The 14,362-nt window shown below is 42.6% G+C and overlaps 1 protein-coding gene across 8 annotated transcripts in view; it reads left to right on the forward strand.

Moving 5' to 3' along the window:
- Positions 1-14,362, forward strand: part of LOC478678 (IQCJ-SCHIP1 readthrough transcript protein) — a 710,941-nt gene that overhangs the window by 631,621 nt on the left and 64,958 nt on the right. The gene's annotated exons all lie outside the window — the stretch shown is intronic.

Raw genomic sequence — 14,362 nt, forward strand, 5'->3', positions numbered from 1 at the left:
TGGAAGCAATTCTGGTTCTATTTGTGTTTACATTGACACCAAGAAGTATTTCTCCATCCCAGAGATTGCGAGATGCTCTACCAACATCCATTCTCCCCTTCTTTACTAACAGAAGCCTCATTTGACTGCAGGGGGCAATATTTTTGTATTACCCAGACACCCTTGAAGTTGAGAATGGCCATGTGACACTGTTCTGGCCAATGATTCGCAAGTGTTATTGAGTGGGGCTTCCCAGAAAGATTTTTTTTTTTTTCCCAGAAAGATTCTTAAAGGTGGCTACTTAGCAGGCTAGTGCCTTTTGCACTCTCTATTCTTTCTTCTTTTCTAGCCTGGAAACAGACTGAGTTATGACCACAAGGGCAGGAAAACATGCTAGGGGTGACTGCAAATGGAATGAGTCTGAGGTCTCTAATGACTGCAAAAAAACAAACAAAAAACAAAAAGCAAAAACACCAACAAACATCATGACAACCGTGGATATGGCTATCTACAGACAATTTATTATATGAGAACAATAAGCTGATTTTTAAAATAGCCTTAGTGCGGGCAGCCCGGGTGGCTCCGCGGTTTAGCGCCGTCTTCAGCCCAGGGTGTGATCCTGGAGACCCGGGATCAAGTCCCACATTGGGCTCCTGCATGGAGCCTCCTTCTCCCTCTGCTTCTCTCTCTGCCTCTCTCTCTGTGTCTCTCATGAATAAATAAATAAAATCTAAAAAAAAATAGCCTTAGTGCGATAATAATTTACATACCACAAAATCCACCTGTTTTAAGTATACAACTCAGGGATTTTTAGTGAATTTTCAGAGTTGTGCAAACATCACCACAATCCAAATTTAGAAAAATTCCACCACCCTCAAAAGATCCTGCCTGCCCAATCCCACTCCTAATCCTAGGCAACTACTTATCTGCTTTCTATCTCTATAGATTTGCCTTTTCTGGACATTTCATGTAAACGGGATCATACGATGTGGAATTCTTTCCCATCTGGCTTCTTTGGCTTAGCTTACTGTTTTTGAGGTTTATCCACTTAGTAGCATGCATCAGTAATTTGTTCTCCCTTATTGCTAAATAATATTCCATCATATGGCTATCCCACGTTTTGTTTATCCATTTGCCAGTTCATGGACATGTGGATTGTTTCTACTCCATTGATAGGAATAATGCTGCTATGAACACATACATGTCCTTGTGAGACATGTGTTTTCATTTCTCTTGGGTGGATACTTAAGAGTGAAATTGCTGAGTCATCTGGTAAATTTATGTTTAACTTTTTTTAAAAAACTGCCAAATTGTTTTTTAAAGTTGCCGCACCATCTTACATTCTTTTTTTTTTTTTTAAGATTTTATTTATTTATTTATGAGAGACACAGAGAGAGAGAGAGAGAGAGAGAGGCAGAGACTCAGGCAGAGGGAGAAGTAGCTCCATGCAGGGAGCCGGATGCAGGACCCGATCCTGTAACCCCGGGATCATGCCCTGAGCCAAAGGCAGATGCTCAACCACTGAGCCACCCAGGCATCCCATCCATCTTACATTCCTACCACAATATATGAGAATTCCAGTTTTTCCATATTCTCACCAATAATTATTTTGTCTTTTTGATTATACTCATCCTAGTAGTCATGAAATTGAACCTCACTGTTATTTTAATTTGCATTTCCCTAATGACTAATGATATTGAACATTTTTTCGTGTGCTTATTAGCTTATTTTTTAATGAGTTTGTCTTCTTATTCATTTGTGAGAGATCTTTGTATATTCTGGTTACAAATCTTTATCAGAAATAATTTCTGCACATATTTTTTCACAGTCAATGGTTTATCTTTTTACTTTATTATTGATAATTTCTGAAACAACAGTTTTTAATTTTGATGAAATCTATTTTTTTCTGTTATGGATCATGCTTTTGGCGTTATATTTAAGAATGTTTCTCTGCATCCTTTGTATTTCCATATAGATTTTAGGATAAGCTTGTCGATTTCTGCCAAAAGTCTATTGGAATTTTGATAGGGACTGTGTTGCATCTTCAGGTCAATTTGAGGAGAATTGCCATCTTAATTGTATTGAGTCATCTAGCCCATGAATATAGACTGTCTCTCCATTTATTAGATCTTCTTTAATTTCTCTCAGCAATAATTTATAGTTTTCAGTGTATAAATCTCATACACCTTTTGTTCCTTAGTTTCTAAAGTCTCACTGTGTTTTGGACTTTCTTCCGCTGAAGTCCTGATTCATGTTCTAATTGGCAGATAAAGTAGAAAATTAAAGGAATAGAAGTAGACTTAACATACATACATAATATTTTTCTGTGAAGGCTGCATCCTGTCTTGGTGGATTAATGAACGATCAGTTTCACAGTGGACAATGGAGACAGGGGTAAGGAAACTGAATGAGCCCTGGCACACCCAGGACATCCGCACATACAGCCCGAGTGAACTTTCACTTTGCAGTTAGTACCAAATGTGTAAAAGCCAATAAAGTGACATCATCTGTCACAATAACTCAGCATTTATTTACTGTAATTAATTGATTATCATGTTTGTTTATATTGGTGAATTTGTTTATTCCATGTATTATCAGCATGAAAAATTTATACCTAGTTTTACATTTATTGGCCCAATATTTTTCCCTTTAATGAGCGTCTAGTATGCAACACGGGAAGACACTGATTTTAGTTTATTAGGTTACAAAGCATTTTCAGCTTACCATTTTATTATTCTCACAGCAACCCTGGAGCTTTGATAAAATAAGGGTTTTTATTATTCCCACATTATAAATGATGAAACTAAGCCTCACAGACATTAAATGACGTGCATAACTTTATACATCCATATGTGGCAATCCTGGGATTTAAAATTAGGAGTTCAGGCTCCAGATCCCTTACCCTTTCTGCTTCATTTAATAGTGATTATTGATCATTTTCTTAAACCCTGCTAATGACACAAGGGAAATATAAAACTTTTGGGAGGCTCTACAGTCTAGGTAGCGAGGTAAAACCCATGAAACAGGCTAAAAGTAAAGTTAGTGTGAGGAGCCCACAGCCCAGACACAAAGCTCTATTGGCATCTACAGAATGCGGACAACTATCTGGACCTGAGGAACTGAGTAAGAGAACACGGCCTGAACAATGCAGAGGATATTATTAGGCAGCCCAGAGCCATGACACCACCCCACCCTCCTTCAGAAGTGGAGCACTCATTCCCCCCCAGCTTCTGGGAATGTTAGCAGGCAACAGTTCTCATCTGGGAGCCTCTTTGAGGATTGCCCACGGCCAAAGAGAGCTGCCTTGCCCAAGGTCACATGTCCTTCTGAAGAAAAGCCCATATCTAATGCCTGACTGATGCTGGGACATAACGGCCTGGCCTCTTTCTCCCAACTTGGGTCAACTCTGAAGGGCCAGCCTAGCCCCAGAGCTCCCTTACAGGATCAGCTAGGCTTTCCTGCGGCTGCATCAGAAGCCAGCTTCTCCTCCTGCCCTGTATTACTTCTCCGGCCCCTCCCTGCTGTAGGTTCCCAGTGTGCTCCTCGATAAAGTTCCTGCTGGTGACCTCCACCTCAGTCAACTTCCTGGGGAACCAATCTGTGCCGAATGATCTCTAAGGTTTCCAAGAAGCCAAAATGTCATGAACAAAGGCCTAAAGGCCAGAATTCTTCTCGAGACCGTAGCAGAGAATAAATGGAATAGAGTGTTTTATAGGAGCTAGAAAACAGGGCCCAATGGTAGAGGACTTTGAAAAACAGGATGAGGCATCAATCAGGCTTGATGGAGAACACCCCAGAATCCCCATATCCCCAGTGAGAATATTGGCGCTGACCCTGACATTCCCTTGGTAAGGTGAATATGTCATTTAGATCTCAGCCCAGATCCTGAACATTTACTGCCCATTCATCTGATCCTATGAACTGTGCCCTGAAGTCAGAAAGGGAAAATAAGAATTTAGGATCTCCCTTGCCAACTTTATTCTTATGTGATTTTAAAGCTTCTCTGGCTCATTTGGAAAATGGGTATGTTTTGGGGATTGAAATACTCCTTATTTCAGAGGCAATTCATTGGTATCACGTGACAGGAGGCTTACATGGCCAAAATAACTGAGTGATGCTAGGCTAAACTAAGTAAAGGGAGACCTTTACTGTAGGATTTCTTAGTCCTTAATATGTTGCTGTGTCTTGGAGTCTCAAGGAAGAGGATATAATCTAAATCCTCTTACTCTAACTCCTCAGAAAGACCTTTCCCCACTTCTAACACCTTCCAGGAAGCATCTACTAGGCTTGTGTCCTGTTAAAGTCATACTGAGAAACCCTGGTCCCTTGCATAGGCAGTTAGTAAATGTTAAATCAGATTATATGAATTAACCATGGCCCACCCTGCCTTGACCTCCAACTAAGGAATCTCTCAGAAATTGTTAAGACTTCCCATTGACTTTGGTACTCAAGATCAATGTGGTCTTGCTTATTTAATTGTCTAGGTATCCTCCAATTCATGACATATATCTTTTAAAGAATGGTACTCTTTCAAGTTTTTCGATTGGGAAGAAACATCGGATTCCAGTACATGCACTCTTCATTGAATGGGTAGTAGCTACCCTGATGTGCTGAAACATCTGGTGGCTGCCTTGCAGGAACAAAACAATGTGTTGAGAAGGATGCTGAAGCTGTGTTTGGACTGTCTGAGCAAGTACGCTCTGATGGATCACTAATCCATAACATCCATTAATATATTACTTGCTACCTTTATTTTAGACCATAGTTTAACTTATACATTCCTTTGCCTGTTGAAGACAGTCGGAGAATAAATAAATCAAAAACCATCCCAAATGCAGCATGTTCAAAACAAATTCATCATCATCATCTTCTCCTCTGACTTGAGTCTGTGCAGACTCTCAGATAATGGCAGTGGCCTCCACCATCATATCCGTGATATTCATGACCACTCAGTCACTAAGTCTTGCCAATTTTGCCTTCTAAATGTGTCTCAGATCACCCCCCTCCCCATCACAACTACCACTGCCATTCTACAAATGCTATTAATTCTCATGCACAGCTTCTCCTACCTGGTCTCCTTGCCTCCAGTCCTGTATCCTTTAAACCCCTCCCCCCAGTTTACCTACCTGTCTACGTGTTCAGGTAGGTCTCCTTCTCAAAACCATTAATGAATTCCTCAGGGCAAAGCCTAAACCCCTAAATGTGGCATTAGAGGCCTCCCATGTCTGGATCCTACTTATCTCTTAAGGTTTCATTTCTTGCTATTCTCTTATGGTCTATCAAAACCAATCTGCTGAACTGCTTAATTCATGCTGTTTTTAGCCCCCATCCCTTTGCTGTACCTTCTGCCTAAAATGTCTTCTCTAACCTGCTTGCTCTGTCCTTTAACTGCCAAGTTAACCCTTACCCGTCACTGGAGCTCAGCCATCACCCACTCCAGAAAATCTTTCCCAGACTAACCAGTTATATATATTCTGTCTAAATCATATCAATCTGTAATGTGTAGTTGTCTGTTTATGTGTCTGTCTGCACCTTGAAAGCAAGGATGCATCTTATTTCACCTCTGTACTCCTTGGACTGTTAACATGCCTGCTTTATCTTAAGCACTCAATAAACCAAGGAATGATATGGACAAGTGAAGGAATTAAATACTATGAGGAATAAAACTAAGCCAACAGCAGCTCATGGACATCAAGAATGTAACTCATGCTAGGTAAATAATTTTCTTTGTGGATTAAGAATGACTGCCATGCATGGCTGGTAAGGTCTGAAAAGGCAAAGTGGGCACCAGGGCATCATCAGTGAAAATAGCACCAAGAAGATTCTAATAACCTTAAGTGTCCCATAAAGCAACATGGACACTGAGTTGTGTCCTTCTTTCCCTGAAACCAAAGACTTTGAGAAGTGCTTAGTAAAGTAATTTTCCAACTTTGTGTGTGGCCATTCTAGATGCCCATATCTGTCCTTCTGTGGCTACCTTTTTATTTATTTTTATTTTTTTATTTTTAAGATTTTATTTATTCATTCATAGAGACACAGAGAGAGAGGCAGAGACACAGGCAGAGGGAGAAGCAGGCTCCACGCAGGGAGCCCGACGTGAGACTCGATCCCGGGTCTCCAGGATCGTGCCCTGGGCCGCAGGTGGCGCTAAACCGCTGCGCCACCAGGGCTGCCCTGTGGCTACCTTTTTAAAAATGCCTACAATTCGGCTTATTTTCTTCACGGATTACTTTAAAAGGAACACCTTCTTACTACTGATTAGATCAGACTTAAGTTAACCCAAGTGACCCTACGGTGAATTACTCAGTAGATTAATACTTCTTTTCAAGTAGATGACAATAGTGGAAGAATTGAGTAAGTGGAGGACTTCAGTAAGCTATCAGCTCCTGATTGTATTCCTCACTTGTACTTTTGTTGCTATTTTCTGCCATTTGTAGCCTCTATGCCTTGGTTTTGAATGGCCTCAAAATATGGTCTTCCAGACTCTTTAGGGCCCTTATTGTTTGGATTTTCTGTTTTTATACACATGTACTTCCAATGTGCTACAGTCTAAGAACCTGAATATAAAATAAACACGCAGTCCCCTCATTCATCTGATGGTGAGACTTCCACAACTATATTCAGCTGAAGCCAACTGAAGCTGAGACATACACCCTAACATCAGACTACGCAGTCAATGGTGATGAGCAAGAGTGTAAAGTCCATGTATATTAAACTCCAGCAGCCCAGAAGCGTGCACATAGGAGTAAGTGGCCATTGTGTGAAAATCTCACTCATCCTCAGAGGATGCAAAATAAAGAAAGCATTTTACACCAAAGCAGTACCTTCAGTGCTCCATCACGTGGCCCCCGTCAGAGTGCTATGTCTAACACTGATGTCCTAAGGGTAGAAAGTAGTTGGAAAGCTGGAAACAATAGGTGGTTATGCTTTAAAGTGGGGAGAGTAACACTCAGATTCAAAACTCACGTGGAAAAGAGTGGACAAGTAGTGTAGCAGGGCTGACCACTTGTAAACCTCCTGCATCGCTTGCCATTAGCTTTTCTCTGCTGTCTTCTCTCTTAGCACCTTGAATTCATATCCTCTTCCCCAGGAAGGGGCAGTGTGGAGCTGTGGGCAGAGCACTATCTAGGAGTCTGCTGGGCCTTTGTGCATCTGCAGGCCAGCCTAGGGTACAGGAATCCCTGCTGTCGGCCCCCCCGGGCCAAGGGCTTTGCTCCCTTGAGCTCACGCAGCCCCCATAACCACACTGAGAAAGCACTGAAGCTTAGAGAAGCCCTGTTTCCGGACAAAGGTCACCAAGCAGGATCAGGTGTGACCGACTTAGAGGCCCTGCCCAGTTCTGCCCAGTGCAGATGTCGTAAGTCCTTTTCCTTTCTGGCAAATTAAAATTTGGCTAATTATAAAAAAAGTTCTATGTTTCAAGTTCTTAATTTAAAGATGAAAAAAGTTTAATTGTGTGGTCCTTACCCTCTGTCTTAGTTATCTATTGCTATGTAACCATTTACCATAAAATTGAACAGTTTAAAACAACAAACTTTTTATTATCTCGCCATTTCTGATGGTCAGGAGTCTGGGAGCCACTTAGCAGGGTAGTTCTGGCATAGAGTTTCTCCTGGGGTCACAGTCAGAATGTCCATCGGAGCAGCAGGCCCAGAAGACTTGAGTGGGTCCTCTTGCTAATTGGCTCAGTCATGTGGATGGAGGCTGGAGGCTTCCATTCCCCCACCATGTGGCCCTTTCCATAGGTTCCTTGAGTGGCCTTACAGCATAGTGGTCAACTTCCCCCAGTACCAGTGATTGGAAGAAAGAGAATAAAAGAGAGGAAGCAGATGTGTCTTTCTAAACCTCGTCTCCAAGGTGGCTGGTATGTAGCTTCTGCTTTCCTTTTCTATGGAAGAAAGTCACTAAGTCCAGCCCTCACTCAGGCAGAAGGGAATTAGGTTCCGCTTCATTAAAGGAAGAGCATCAAAGAATTTGGGACGTGTTATAAAACCACCCTACTCTCTCCAATCTTCTGAGGAAAACAAAATGAAACAGAAAACAAACACACACCACCACTTGAGACTGCCTTTTCTGTCTGACTGTCACTTGAATGCCCTTACCACCCAGCAGCTTCAGTTAAGAAAACATTTCCCCACCCCTGAACTGCCTCCTAAGGAAATGATTATTTGCATAGCTGACAAATCTTTACTTTTCCAAGGAATTTACAGGGACTGGAAAATGTACAGATAATACAGCTTTTCCTTTTGATAACACTCTGATGTAAGCCAGGCGCTTGATCTAGAATCTGCCTCCCACTCTTTATCTTGTAGGCCAGTGACCTAAGAGAGGCCACCAGAAGGCTGAGGCCAGGTACCTGGGGCTCTCCCACAGATTGCCCCTCCTCATACTTTTCTCCTGCTGTAGCCCTAGATGAGGCCTGAGCCTCAGGGTGGGGATTAGCCTGCTGCCTGGTATTCTCAGCCCCAGGACAGATGGCTTAGGTCATTAGGTCCTGGGAGCCCTCTCTGCCTGGGCCAGTTGATCCTGGTCGGGCTCAGCCAGCTATTCCCAGGTTTGAACGAAAGCTGTACTAATTATCAGGGTCGCCTGGCAACCTGGAGAACTCTGCTGTTGGCCATTCCCAGATCTCTGACCACACTCCAGGTGGGCACTCTGTAAAAAGTCTTCTATAGATCCAGGAGGATCTAAGCTTAATTCTATATTTGAAGTGATTTTTTTCTTAGAAGAAGAGAGCAGGACCAGTTTTAGAATCGATGTGTTTTTGCCTTTTCCCCACTGCATCTGCCTTAATTGGATTGAGTATTAGGAAATTCTACTGCTTAAGTCAGACACCAAGACTAAACACTTGAAATTATGATATGTTCCTAGGGAAGGAAATGATTAAAATTTCTAAAAATTACAGTTACAGACAAGTTATGCTTAAAAAAAATGTGTGTGTGTGTGTGTGTGTGTGTGTGTGTGTGTGTGTGTGTGAAATGCAAGTATCAATATAGAGCATCTTAAAACCTTTAGCTTTCAGTCTGCCTGAAATTAAGGGAATTTTACCCTAAAGGGGTAGAGGAAGTTACTAGGACAAAGTAACTGAAACCTGAGGAAAACTAAGAAAAGAAAGAAAATATGTGCCTCTCTTTGATCATTCACTCCTAAATGTTCATTCAGGTGACTGCTACGGTTAATTTTCTAGATGCTGGGGACAGCTTGTAAACAAAATGAAGTCTCTGCTATTCTAGAGCTGATATGATACTGGGAGTGAAACAGTAAACAGTCAAAAATGTGTGTAGTATTTTAAATGTGGTCAGTACTACCGAAGAAGACAAAGCAGAGGCCGGGGGTAGGGAGTGTGGGGGTAGGGGGAGGTGGCAATTAAGAATTTTAGATAGGGTGGTCAGGGGAGAGACCTCAATGCTCAGGCAACATTTGAGGAGAGATCTTGAGAAAGCATGATAGCAGGTCACAGGCTTATCCAGGGTTAGAGAGTTCCAGTCAGAAGCAGAGAGTACAAAGGCCCTAAGGTAAGAGAGTGCTGAGGTTCATCAAGGTATTGAAGAGGGCTTTCCGGCAAGGGCCAGAGGAAGGGAAGAACAGGTCCTGTGGGTGCCAGGAGTAAGATTATAGAAATCTCTGCAAGTTCTTAGCAGGGCTTTGGCATCTACTGTGAATGAGATGAAGACTCTAAAATGTTTTGAGCAAACCTGAGAAATGATATAATCAGATTACCTTTTAGAAGTATTCTGGGTATTTTGTTGAGAATTTACCCAGGTAAGGGTGGTTGGAAGGACAGAAACAGAAAGTCTGGATGGAAGACCTTTGCAATAATCCAAGTGAGAGATGATGGTGGTCCAGAACAGAATCATGGCAGTGGAAATGGTGAGAAGTGGGCAGATTCTGGATATATTTGAATTTTCAGCCAAAGAAGATTTGCTGGTAGACTGTAGGGTATGAGAGACAGGGAAGAGTCATGGATGACCCCCAGATTTTAGGCCTGATCTTCTGAAAGTTTAGAGCTGTCATTTACCAAAAATGGGGAAGACTGCAGGTGAAGACTTTGCAGGAGTCAGGTGTTGGGAAGGTGGGAGTTCGTTTTAAGCATAATAAATTTAAGATATCTATTAAACAGGCAAGTGGAAATGGTGAGTTTGCCGTCAGATGAAGGAATCTGAGTAAAGGGATCAGGCCAAGCTAGAGGTATAAATTTTGGAGTCATCAATCAAGAAACTGGATGACATTTCCAAGAGAGCGAGTTCCAGATAAAGGACAAACCCAAGAACTGGGCCTTGGGTATTCTAATGTAGCACTGTCCAATAGAACTTTCTGTGATGGAAATGTTCTCCATGTGCTCCTTCCAAACACAAGTGGCTATTGAGCACTCTAAACAAGACTAGTGCAACTAAGGAATTGAATTTGTAGTTTTTTTGAAATTTTAGTTTAAGTAGCCACATGCAACCAGTGGCTACCATATTGAAGAGCACAGCTCCTGTAGCTAAAGGTAGACGAACCAGGGAGGGATCAGTCGAGGGCAGGTTTTAACACAGGAAAAGAGCCAGAAGAGAATGTTGTCTTGGAAACCAACTATAGAATAAATGCTAAGAAGTGCTCATAGATCTAGTGTGAGGAAGACTGGAAATTGATCTTGGGATTTAGGAAGGTGTAGCCATGTCAGTGGCATGGGGAAAACAAAACTGACTGGAGGGTGTTCAAAAGAGAATAAAAGGGCAGAGGGAAATGTAGACAGTAAGTCTGGCCGACTCTTTCAGGAAGTGTTGTGGTTGTCTAGGAGAGTGTGGGAGTAAATGGACTAGGGAAATATAGAGGACACCAGGCAGTGCCAAGGGCACACTTGGGGTAAGCAGTCATGAATTTAAAGTGAATGTGGTTGTATACTTTTTTCTATCCACATTTATCAGCTTGGAAATAGGCACAGGGTAGCAAAGAGCTACATTTAATCACAGTTGGGATTTAACTGAGTATGAAGTTGGTGGTTATAAGGATGGGCCATGGAATCGAAGGTGTGTAGAGAGAGAAGGAAGGACATGATGGGACTGAGGGGTGGGAGGAAGATGGGCAGCGTATGGGGTGTAGGGCCTAGTGCGCTTGAAGAATCATTGGAATTAGAATACTAGAGAGAGTTAGCTGGAGTGAGAAAATGAGATTGTTGGAGAATAAGAGGATTGATGCTGAAATTTTGGAGGTCATGACATTGTTGATGATAGTAAGGTCAGGATAGGACCATGGGAGTGGTTATGACTGAGATAGAATGGAAGAGGAAGGAAGCCAAGAAACTTACAGGCCAAGATTTTGGAGGGATGTCCAGCTAAGATGGAAATCCCCAAGAATTAGAACTCACATCAGAGAGTGATTCTACAGGGCATGAAGCAAGTAAGCTGAGAGGAGGTGACTGTGGCTGGGATGCTGATTAGGGATGGTATCAGGAATCTGATGATAGGAGAGTCAGAGCAGGGTGTTAGGGAGGAGCCACAATTGTCTGGAAGCAAGAGAGGAGCAAGGAAGACACCTACCCATCCAACAGGCAAGATGGAGGCTGGAGAGAAAACTATAGAGGAGACAGGGCCTTCAGGCTCTGTTGAAGCAAGACAGTGAAGGAATGTTCCAAGAAGAGGGCCCCCTGGAAAGGCCATAGAGGACTCGGGGGCAGAAGTCTGAGGAGTAAGGCATATAGGATGCCATATAGGAAGGCACTGAGGCAGATGAGCAGTGACCTGGGAGTTGACAGGGGCATAACTAGGCATGGAGAGATCTTATGGTTAAAACTGGATGGTCTCCAGGACAAATAATGTGGAGGCAAAGGAAGAGTTCTGGGGGTTTTGTTTGGGCTGATTGCAGTGAGGGTGAGTGATCTTTTTTTTTTTTTTTTTTAAGATTTTATTTATTTATTTATTCATGAGAGACAGAGAGACAGGCAGAGACACAGGCAGAGGGAGAAGCAGGCTCCATGCAGGAAGCCCGATGCGGGACCCGATCCTGGGTCCCCAGAATCAGGCCCTGGGCTGAAGGCGGCGCTAAACTGCTGAGCCACCTGGGCTGCCCGAGGGTGAGTGATCTTAAGCAGAGGATGTGGGTCAAGAAAGAAATCCCGTCCAGAATTACCAAATACCCCCAGGTGACCCATGTCTGCATCCATTCATTAACCTGCTCTTTCTAAGCTTAAATTCATCATTGGCCTCCATTAGCTTCTGCTATTCTTTTTTAAAAAACTTTATTTATTCATTCATGAAAGACACACAGAGAGAGGCAGAGAGAGAAGCGGGCTCTGCAGGACTCGATCCCAGGACCCCAGGATCATGACCCAAGCCAAAAGCAGCCGCACAACCACAGAGCCACCCATGTGCCCCAGCTTCTGCTGTTCTACTGTGGAATTAATCCTATGCTAGAGCAAGAAAACTCCAGGCCTGGCAGCTGGCATATGTTAGGGGCTTCGTAAAGGTCATGTCCCTCTTCTCCCCCTTTTCCCCCCCGTTCAGTTTTGTCTCCACTCATACTGAAGGAAGTTATGTCTTCCCATTGGTATTCACATGCCAAAAGTCAGAGATGCTTTTTTCCTCCAAAAGCAGGAACCCACATAATTCTCCAACGAAATGACCATGTCCGATTCCCTTCTCTTCACACATCTGCCACCCAGGATGAGCGTCATGGTTGTGTATCCTCTAAAGTCACACAGGGCTCTTGGCTTCATGTCCTGCTGTTACCACCCTGAAATTCTTAATTTTTGAACAAAGGGTTCTTATTTTCATTTTGCGCAGGGTCCCCCAAGCCATGTAGCTGACCCTCTGCTTATCCTAGGCACCCCCTCCCAAAACAAATAACATAAAATATGACCAAGGCGGGGTCAGGTCATTTGATTTACTATCCCATCTATGTGTCAACGTTTTGGTGATGAAGGGGATTCTGAAAATAATGAAAAACACCTTAACCATATCATTTGTAAATAAGAAAATAATCGAGTTCATCAAAAACCTATGAACACCCAGTTTTTAATCCTTTTTTTCCAACCTGAGGAACTAGCATCACTTTCAGAAGGATTCTGAAAGTTATTACCTCCACATATTAATGAGTTGAAAATCTGAAAGTTATTCTTAACTCCAAGTGAAGCATGACTGAATTATTATTGTTCATGCCAAAGACAAGATTGAATCCTTCCTTGAGAGTATTTCATGCCTGCAGGTAGGAGGTCTCCCCTTGTCTTTACAGAAGACATCCACTTCCTCTGGTGTGTGCATTTGAGGGCAGTAGCCTCGGGTGAGGTGACACAGGCAGGGCAGGGCAGGACAAGGATGCATAGTAGACAGAATCATCATTTATCTGGGGGCGGACGGCAGACCTGCCTCATTGCTCTCACCGTCTAGGGAAAGCAAACCCTTGCACAGATTAAGCCATCGAACCTGGATTATGGTAACTGGTGTCAAATGAAGAGTCCACACAGGCTTTCTGGATTCAGCAGTGCCAGACCCGTACTCGATGCACTCTTGACCTGGATTCAAGATTAATTTGTCACCAAGACCGGGCAAGCAGATACCCGGAGCATTGACAATGTAGTAGTTTTTTTTTTTTTTTACTATGGAAATCATACTCGATGATGATGCTGTGATACACAATAGCAAGTATTTTCTACAGAGAGGGAGCATTTGGATTAGAGAGACTTGAGCCACATCCAGCATTTCTTCTTTAAACATTAGAACACTTTCTGGGAAGCCGCAGCCTAAATTGTAGCTTATTGCTTGTTTCTTAGCTGTCATTTTTGTTTGTTTTCTTCTAAGAAAGTAAACATGCTAAAAATATATATATATTTTGCCTTTTTTCCTCCAGCCTAAACCTCTACGGTGGGCACATTTAAAAGTATCAGTCCTAGGGCGCCTGGGTGGCTCAGTCAGTTAGATGTCCACCTTTAGCTCAAGTCATGATCCCAGGGTCCTGGGATTGAGCCCCATGTAGGGCTCTCTGCTCAATGGGGAGTCTGCTTCTCCCTCTCCTCCCTCGCTTGTGCTCTCTGTCGCTATCTCTCACTCTCTCAAATGAATAAATAAAATCTTTTAAAAAATAAAAATAAAAGTATTGGTCTTTTACAAACTCAGTTCACCATCCTACTGGTCATTTTTACATCCTATTGTTTTCATGAGAAGACTAGTTGGAAAACTAGCATTCCTTAAATATAAGTATTATTTTTACTCTTACCAGTATCCTTCTTTGAGGTGCACAAGTTGACAATATCAAATTATTTGCTATTTTGCCCCGCTATCCTAAAGAAACAAGAATCCATCACACAAGGTAGCCAGTTGAGAAGGAGGAAAACACATTAGGCTGTTTTTTTCTTCTTACTGATTTTGAATTAAATCGGGCCAAGAGTCTGGTGGATTAACAGCTTAGA

The sequence above is a fragment of the Canis lupus genome, chromosome 34 (assembly GCF_011100685.1).
Source record: "Canis lupus familiaris isolate Mischka breed German Shepherd chromosome 34, alternate assembly UU_Cfam_GSD_1.0, whole genome shotgun sequence".
NCBI classification, from domain to species: domain Eukaryota; kingdom Metazoa; phylum Chordata; class Mammalia; order Carnivora; family Canidae; genus Canis; species Canis lupus.